This window comes from Psammomys obesus, unplaced genomic scaffold (assembly GCF_907164565.1).
Source record: "Psammomys obesus unplaced genomic scaffold, mPsaObe1.curated_primary_1811, whole genome shotgun sequence".
In the NCBI taxonomy this organism is placed as follows: Eukaryota; Metazoa; Chordata; class Mammalia; order Rodentia; family Muridae; genus Psammomys; species Psammomys obesus.
In genome coordinates this window covers 3,450,664-3,460,825 of record NW_026586550.1, presented here as the reverse complement: position 1 = coordinate 3,460,825, position 10,162 = coordinate 3,450,664, and positions in this window count along the sequence as shown.

Here is a 10,162-nt window from a genome sequence, read left to right as displayed (position 1 = left end):
CCACCTCCACCCCAGGATGGCAATGCCCACCTGCTCAGCCAATAGAAATAAGAACTACATTCTCGGGAGCCAAGAGCAGATGGAGAATGCCCATGGGAAAGAGACTGACGGGTGGACAAGTGGAGTTTAGGAAGCAGATGAGACCCGGAGTCAACAAAGATCCATTAGCTACACACCTGGAGACTTCCTCACAGTAACTCTCACCGTCACAGCAAATAAAATTGTCTACAATTTTTGTTGTTGCTGCTGTTACAAGAGATACAGTCTCTTGTATCCCAGGCTGGAGTAAAACTGGATATGTAGCTAAGGATGACATTAAATTTCTTTATCTTCCTGTCTTTACCTCACAAGTGCAAGGATTATAGGTGTGTACAACCATGTACCGTGTCTGGTTGTTCGTTTGAGGAGCTTCTGTTTTGTTTTGTTTTAATTTTTTTAGATTTTTAAATCTTATTTTATGTGCATAAGTGTTTAGCTTGAATGAATAAGTGTATGTAACCTGAAAACTTACGCATTCCTGGTGCTGATGGAAGTCAGAAGAAGGCACCAAATCTTCTAGAGTTACAGATGTTTGTGAGCCAGCATGTGGGTGCTGAGGGTTGAACCAGGGACTTCTGAAAGAATAGTAAGTACTCTTAACCACTGAGCCATCTCTTCAGCCCACACTGCTCTGTTTTAACATTTAACATGTACTCAAGGAATAGTGGCATAGCGCAGTTGGTAGAGCACCTGCCTAGGATGTATGAAGACCACATAAAACCAGACATGGCACATAGTTGCATACGTGTATAATTCACTAGGAAGGTACAGGCAGAAGGATAAAAATGACACAGAGAATTCAACCAAGTCTGGGACACATGAGAACCTGTCTTTTAAAAATAGTAATACATCCGAGGAAGGAGTGGTAGCTCACACTTGTAATCCCAGACCCTGAGAGGCTACGGAAGGAGAAGTTTGTATTCAGGGAAAACCTGGTCTATAATAACACACACACACACACACACATACACAGACACATATATATAGTTGTACTTATATGTGTGTGTGTGTATATATATAGTATATATTACATTCAAGTCTCACACATTAGAAGATCAAAACATTTCTTTTTCTTGGTTGCCTAATTAATTATAGTCATTTCTCCATTTTTCCTTTATATTCTAGCTTCTAGAGCATTCTTCCTAATGCTGCAACACTTTAATTAATACACTTCCTCATATTGTGGTGACCCCCAACCATAAAATTATTTTTGTTGCTACTTCATAACTGTAATTTTGTTACTGTTGTGAATCATAATGTAAACATCTGATATTCCCTTCAGGCCATTCAAGCCTCAAAGGGATTGCAACTCATGAGTTTAGAATGACTGTTCCAGAAGGATCCGCAGTAGGCCTCTGGGTCCACAAACCACCCACAATCTTCTTTCTCATCTATCATTCCTTTGAAATGCCTGTGCTGGTGGCTCCAGGACCTGCCACTTACTCTGGCCCTTGGTTGAATGCTGCATCACCATTCTGGAAAGTCCCATGTTCTCCAAACTTTGTCCCAGAGTTCTGTCATGTTCCTCTTCCTTGTACCATGTCCTGTTTTCCTAACTTCAAAAACTAGAAGCTATGAACATATATCAAAAAAGTGACACACATAGAAAATGTTAATCTCACTCTGCCGCCCCTCCCTCTCTAAGTTCATACCACACATTCAACTGACAAAGACATTTCAAGCTGACGACTTCACACATATGCCCCTAGGTATATCTACTCCAGGCTCAAAGTGGGATTATCACTCAAGAAGGTGAAGCAGGGAGACTGCAAGCGTGGTGTCAGTGTGGGCTGTGTTAACAAGACCCTACTTTACAACAGAACCAAAATAACAACACCTAAAACTTTTAATGCTAATTTACAAAGTAAAAGGATAACAACATCTCAGTGGCTAAACACAGGTTCTCTTCAGCTCTCCAACTCTCAGTCACGAGGCTTGCAAAGAACAAGGGCAAAGCTCTGAACCAGAGCCAGGGCAGGGACGTCTCCTCACACCAGAAGGAACCAGGACCTCCTGAGTCACATACTTCTGTTGCCTTCATGACTGCATTTTGCTTAACTGCTAGCTAACTGCATCTGCTTCATTACACAGCGTTTCCCAGTTGTCACCTGAAAAATCAGTGCCTGTCAATGGACAATGCAAGAAATGGCTTAGCATCCATTGCTTTACTTGGTACAAGTACTGTTTACTACAGCTTCATTCGAGAAATTTCTTTTTAAAACCAATGTTAAGAACCACTGCTTTCTGAAAGAAACATTTTCCTCTCATTTAGTTGTTAAAATTTCTGATAAATCCTAGTTGTCTTTATATGTGTGGTGTGTGGGTGTGGGTGTGTGTTTATGCAGTTCTGGGACTGAAACCAGGGCTTTGTGCTCTACCAAATGAGTTAGATAAAGATGGTTTCTGAGCTAATTCCTTGTAGAACAGCATCAGGATGGGATGTGTGTTCCGTTTGTGTCCCTTTTTCCTCACCACAATTGTTTCCTGTTCTATTTTCCACAAGCTTATAGACTGTTCCTGCTGTTTGTTGTTATTGTTCTCCTTCTCCTCCTCCTTCTCTTCCTTTTCCTTCTCCTCCTCCTTCTTCTGTTTAAAATGTGTATATCAGGTAAGCTGCTTCAAACCCTTGGTGGAAAACATGAGGACCACACTAAATTTAATATATACTAACTTAATATAAATGACATTATTGCCAACTAACCCCTCTTGTTTTTCTGTGTGTTTTAGTTTTTAAGGCAGGTTTCGTTACACTGCCCAGTTTGGCCTCCTACTTGAGATCCTCCACCTCAGTCTCCTGAGTGCTGAGGTTAGAGGTATATACCACTACACCTATTTCCTCTCTCTGCTTTTTACTGTTCTAAGGTGTACACATTCTTAATGCAATATCAAGAGGTGGCACTAATTAAGGGTCCTCCCCCTGATAAATGTAATCATTGCCCTACAAGCCCAGACTGAACAGACTCAGCAAATCCCTGAAGCACAACTGCTCTACCTGAGCATGTCAAATCATCTAATAGAAACAGGAGGCCTCTTCCATTTCTAGTATCCATCCATACTTCAGATGATGGACATCCATTAAGATGTTAAGTTGGGACAGGCTAGGTCATGCATGGAGATAAATGCGTTTGGCTCCAGCACTCAAGAGACAGATGCAGAAGAAGGCAGATTTCTGTGGGTTCAAAGCCAGTTTGGTCTACATAGTGAAATCCAGGCCAGTCACAGCTACCTAGTGAGACCCTGTCCAAAAAGGTTGGGGGGAAATTGAGGCTGGACAGCTGTAATCCCAGTAGTCAGGTGATAGAGTCAAGGTCAAAGCCAGCCTGACTACATAGTGAGACTCTGTTTCAAAAGAGAGATAAATCACCTGGGTACTGTAAGCAACCCTAATGGAACCTAGTCACACATACACCAAAAAAATACCCGAAAGTAGAATTGAGGCTAGTTGGGAGGAGGACAGAAATTAGTGGGAGGGGGAGGGGAAAAGTGAATAGAATAGTAATATTTACTGGGTGAATATTATCAAAATAATCATGTATTCGTATCAAAATGTTACAATGAAACCCCATAGTGCATATAACTGGTATGTGCAGATAAGTCATTAGAAAAAGGAGAAGGAAAAGGTAAGGCCCAGAAATGTATTGCTCCAAACATAACATAGTGCCTTCTGTCCCCAGTTGCCATTCCTCATGCCATCCTTCTTTCTCTTTCATCCACGTAAATTATTTCACTCTTTGACATGAAAAAAGCAGAGAAAACATGACCAAATAGTTATGTACCTGAGACAGAGAGAGAAAAAAATCAGGCTACAAGTCTCTACAGTCAAATGAAAGAATTATTTTCTGATTTCCATTAAGCTCTGAAAAAAATGTTCATTCTAGAATTATGTATAGAGATTGCTTGTACTTTCAACTTTCAATAACAACTTCATGGACCACTTTTCATTAAAAAGCTCCAAGCATGTCATAAAAAAGTTATTTTCTAGTTATGAGGAACTTATTTTAAATTTACGATTCTTGCTTTCCTGTTTGTATTCACCTACCAGTTAACCCTAATATTTGCATATAACATTCTTAAAGAGCAAAATTAATTATAAGAAGGGAATAATTTTCATATTTGTTAAGTCTTCTCCACTGAGAAAAACTTTGGGAAACATATATTCATTTTTATCCATATCGCACATCTCATGAAAGTAGCTAATTATAATTTTGGCTATTTCTGTTGGGAAAATGCGGAATGTTAATATTTTGAATAATTATACTCAAATAAATAAAACCTGATAAAGGAATGCTGTCAGGAAAAGAATAATTCATAATTTTATGCAGGTCGTTGATTATCTGCAATATTACTCATTCCCAGGGATCAGATCCAGAGATTTTTCATTATTTTGGAGAATGCTCATGGATTCCCACATGATATATCTTAGCCAGGACTGGATTTACTGTGAATAAAGGTGAAGCCTCAGTCCCCTTCCTTGCTTTTTTCTTAGGCCCAGCAAGGAAGCCTTACTTGAAAACTAATGTTTTCAAAAGGTCACACACACATTTTTTTTTTTTTTTTGCAAAATTTTCAAAATTAAATTTTGTGAGTATTCTCTTTTTTTCTCTGCAAGAAACACTCCAAAGTGATTTAGGTTTCTGTTTGCATAAAATCTGGATTTGAGCCTCATCTAACTGAAGAGCAATTTAACAAAGCAATGCCATAATATTAACAAGCTAGCTCAAGCCAGGTCCCCTATTCTCTATTACTCCCTGTTCTCTCCCTCTCCCTCTGTGTGTGTGTATATGTGTGCTTACACATGCATGCAGAGACAAGAGAAAAATATCATGTATATTACTCCTATAATCATAATAGTATTATTTTTTCTTTTTTAAAAATGTATTTATTAAATATTCTGCCTGCATATGTGCTGAGCACCAGAAGAGGGCACCAGATTTCACTATAGATGGTTATGAACCACCTTGTGGTTGCTGGGAATTAAACTCAGAACCTTTAAGAAGAACAGATAATGCTCTTAACCTCTGAGTTAGTTCTCCAGCCCCCAACTGGAGTAGAAGTTTCTGGTTCCTTTGAAGACTCAGTTGGGTCATGTGATGTTTGCTGGAGGCTGGCTTGTGAGAGGGCACGTGATGTTTTGCTGTGAGCTCTCTCCTATGTGGAGTGTGACTTTGGCCAACTGAGAACATCTCTGGTGGACTCTGAAGAGAGGAGATATAGAGAAGCCTATTAACAAGTGAGACACCATTTTTTTGGATCAACATTGCTGCCCTGATCTTTGTGCGTCAACATTTGACTTCACAGAGAGAAATGTTCCAGAGAACTTCTTGGGGGAATCTAACTGAGTCTTGTGGCTTTCACTGACTTGTCCAGATCTTCTGAAACGTGCTGATTCATGTTGCTGCTTGGTGTTGGCCTTTGGACTGGACTACTGGTATCCTGACAACTGAGTTTGGTAATCCCCTAAGGATTCATCAACCCTAATCAGAAGGAAGTAGATAAAAGATGTCTACAACCCTTTTCCCTACTAATTCCTACCTAAGGTTGGGGGGTTGGAAGGGAGGTAAAGAACCCTAAATAAAGCAGGTTTGGTGAAAAATCTAAGCCTACACCCAATAGTATTGTCTTTTTCTATGCCTGTTCTAGCTTCCAAATAATGACACGGAGACTATTAAACTTATTAATAAGCTTTAAGCACTATAGCTGGGCAGATTCTCAGCTATTCTAACCCAACTGTTCTGACCTTTCCTACTTCACAGCCATGTGCCCTTTTACCTCCCAATACCACCCTGGCTGCTTCTGCTCCATCTTTGTCTCTATGGTGACTCCCTCATGGCAGTCTCCTCATGGTGACCTTTAATGGAGACCTCTTTATGGTGACATTCTCATAGCCTGGTGACTTCTTTTTTCTCCTGGCAACGTTCTCTTTGCAAGTCCCCCCTCAACTCTCCTGCCTGGCTATAGGCAGCTCAGTTCTTTACTAACCAATCGTAGATGATGGAGAACAATTTTTTTACACAACATAAAGCAGGAATTGCTCCAATAATAATGACAATGCCCATATCTGGACTGAAAGCAGATCTCTGGGTACAGAAATCAGCATTTGAATACACATTGCACAAAACCATCCCCCAACATTGTTCACCTTACTTCTTGAGACAGAGCCTTTCACTGAATTTGGAGCTTCACGATTCAACCAGACTGACTAGACAGCAAGTTCCAGGAATCTTCCGTCTCTGAGTTTAGAGTAATGGTTCTCAACCTGTGGTTTCTGACCCCTTTAGAGGTTGCATGTCAGGTAATTACATTACAATTCATAACAGTAGCAAAGTTACAGTTATGAAGTAGCAAGAAGATATTTTTTTGGTTGGAGGCAGTTATGAGGAACTGTAAAGAACCATTAGAAAAGCATTAGGAAAGTTGAGAACCATGGGTTAGAGAACTGTAACATCTCTTATCCAGGTGGGTTTTGGGGATCTAACTCAGCTCCTCATGTTTGTGCAGCAAGCACCTTACTGAATGCTCCAACTCCCCAGCTTCCTGCTCCCTGCTGTAACTGCATAATACTGATAAAAGAAAGGTGCGTCCAGTTGGGTCTTTTGTGTAAGATTATTAACAAAGTAACATGGACATATAATGTGAATAAAATAGTTTTAATATAAAATGAGCCCAACTGTAATTTTAATAACTAGTTTTTAATTTTCACTAATAATTTAGCAATAATTCACAATACCTGATGGACTACAGAAACTTGGTAATAATTCACTATACAATTAAGATGTCAAAATATAACCTTTAAAAACATATTTGCACCTGGGCATGGTGACACACATCTTTAATCCCAGCACTCAGAGAGGCAGAGGCAAGTATATTGCTGTGAGTTTAAAGCCAGCCTGGTCTACAAAGCAAGTCCAGGATACCAAGGTACAGAGAAAACCTATCTCAAAAAAAAAAAAAAAAAAAAAAAAAAGCCTCTAGTGAATTGATATATAATACCTCGGTATCTTTCTTTTCACAACAATATGCACTAAAAAAAATAACCAATGTTTTAAGACCATAAAACTTACATGTCCGGTATAATTTTTAGGTATGGAAACTAAAGGTTTGTCAGATAAGAACATACATAATAATCCTCAAAAAACACTTTCTCTATAGTTTAAAACAAGGAATTCTAAGCCTAGCCATATTTGCTGATCTTGGCTACTAGGAAGCCTCAAAGAGAAAAGTAATTCACCAGACAGCTTGGTCCTCACAACCACCTGGATTTTTGTGTCTCACAGTCAACACCTTAATTATACTGAGAACCGATCAGGCAGCCAAAGAGAAATGTGGAGCATAATCCTGAGAAGCTAGAATTTTACCCCCTTTATTTCTGCCTCTGTATAGTACAGTGGTTTAGCTTACATGAGCTGCAGGTTCCAAATTACATCTTTGAGTGTGTTACAGATATCAGCTTCAAATTCACTAAAGCACCCAGCACAGGGCCGCCAGAGCTGTCACGGAGTAACTGTGGGTGAAGATACCGTGACAGGTATAGCAAGCCTGCACAGACTACATCTGCTCGGGATAACTTTGCTCATACGCCCACCTGGACCAAATACTATGCTCTAGCTGAAAAGTTGTTTGTACTTGAATTGTGCTCCTGCCTCCATATAAATCAAGTGCCTCAACCTTGAGGGTGGGGAGAAAAGTGAGCAAGTGTCCGGAATACGTCAGTGCCGTCCTTTTAAAATAGCTGGCATTTTCAAGGCACACATCCTACTGGGCCACATGCCAAGCTCTCATGGTGTAACCGTATCTACAAACAGGACTGTGGGTGAGACTTTATCAATACCACCATAGGGCAGGTAAGAAACAAATCTGAAAGTGATTTACAAAGGAACAGCAGGCACGTAAGACGTAGGCTAGATTTCAGTGCAGTCTGTTAGACTAAGGCATCTGGCATGAAAGCATAATGACGCCTGGGCTGTTTTAGTCTTTGTCAGCTAGACACAGACCGGGGTCACCTAGGAATCAGGAGCCTCAGCTCAGACCTGCCTTCATCGGACTGGCCCGTGAGCAGGTCTGTGAAACATTTTCTTGATTAAGGTTGATGTGGAAGGGTTTGTCCCACTGTGGGCAGGGCCACTTCTAGGCAGGTAATCCTGGGCTGTATAAGAAAGTCAGAGTAAGCAACAAGGAGCAGGTCATTAATCAGGATTTCCCCCATGTTCTCTGCTTCAGTTCCTGCCCTGAGATCTGCCTTGGCTTCCCTCAGTGACTGACTGTGACTGGGAAGGTTAAGCCAAATAAACTCTTTTCTGTCCAACTTGCTTTTATCATAGTGTTTAGCATAGCAACAAAAAGTAAGTTAGGACAGTTTCTAGAATTCTAGTTAGCATATGCTGCCTCATGAATGAGAGTATCATTTATTTCTTAAGTGTGTGATACGCAGATGGTGAGCCCTGGGGCCTCAGGCATGCTAGGCAAATATTTTGTCAGAGTGACATCCCTACCACAGAAAGTAATTTCTGTTGAATGTTCTTCAGTCCTCTTTTTCTATCAAGTACAAAGGCTTCCTTATGCCAAACCAACATCTTTCTATGGAGTGTTTCTATGCCAGGGCTCAACCCTTTCAGTTAAGAAAGTGTAGCTGATAATGTAATAGTTCATGGTATTTATTTCGCATACTGTATGGAAGGTACTGGAGGAAGTGAGCCACTGTAGGCAGGTTTTATAGCTCAACCCCACTTCTTGTCCTATTCAGTACTCCCTGTTCCTTGACTGCAGAGGCAATGTGACCAGCTGCACCACCAGTGGAATTCCTGCCCTACTGCTCTAATGCCTCACCTAGAACTGTAAGCCAAAACAAACCCCTCCTTTAAGCTGCTTTTGTCACAAGACAAGAAGCTAGTCCAACTGCATCTTTCATGTCCTCCAGAGATGTTACTACAGGATAGGGGTGGGGCTCAGCTGGAAGAATGCTTACCTGACATGCACAAAGCACTGGGTTTGACCCCTAGCCTTACATAAAACAGGGAGGGGCTACATAGCTATAATTCTAGCACCCAGAATACAGGCAAGAAGATTAGAAGTTCAAGGTTATCGTTACTACAGAGAAGGCTGCTATATGAGTCTTTATCTCAAAAAAACTTCTCCTCACCTTCTACCTCCAATCAAGAAACAATGACAGAAGATCAAGAAAAATGTTGAATATCTAAACACCACTACCACCTTTGCCTAGTGCTTACATAATACCTCAGCCAACAGTTGCAAAATACACATTTGTTCTAGTTATGCGAATGTTTAATAAGGCAGAACTTACTCTTGGCCACGAAAATGTCTTAATAAAATGAAAAAAGGATTTAAATCATACAAAATACGCTTTTAGACCACAGTAGAATTAAATTAGAAATGAATAACAGAAAGCTCTCTAAAAAAAAAAAAAAAAAAAAAAACAAAAAATTCAAATATTGGAAACAAAATACCACAGTTCTAAGTAATCCATAGGCCAAATAAAAAATCAATAAGGGAAATTGGAAAGTATTTTGATCTGAATGAAATCTAAATCACAATTTAGAAGGAAAATTGTAATACTAAAGACCTACAATAGAAAAAAAATAAGTCTTAATTTGGTTAAAGCTTCTACTTTAAGAAATCAGAAGAAGGAAAACAAATTAAAACCAGAATAAGCAAAGGAAGGAAATGAAATTTTTAAAATATTAGAAAAAAAAATCAAAGCAATACCAGGAGGCTGGGGCAATGGCTCAGTGGTTAGGAGCACTAGCTGCTCTTCCAGAGGACCTAGGTTTGATCCTAGCACCTACATGGTAGCTCACAAAAGCGTGTGCCTCCAGTTCCAGGAGATCCCATCTGTGTACCGGTCTCTGTAGGCACCACTTGCAGGTAGCGCATAAACATACATGCAGGCAGAATAGCCATATAGATAAATAAAATCACTTGATGAAAAAGCCCAGTGGAGTAAAGACACAAAAATTTATATATTTTATAAAAAATTATATATTTATAGAAATTATATTTCTATATATTACTAATAAAAAATGAATATTGTAAAAAAAAAAGGAGGCAAAGGAAGGAAGGAAGGAAGGAAGGAAGGAAGGAAGGAAGGAAGGAAGGAAGGAAGGAAGGA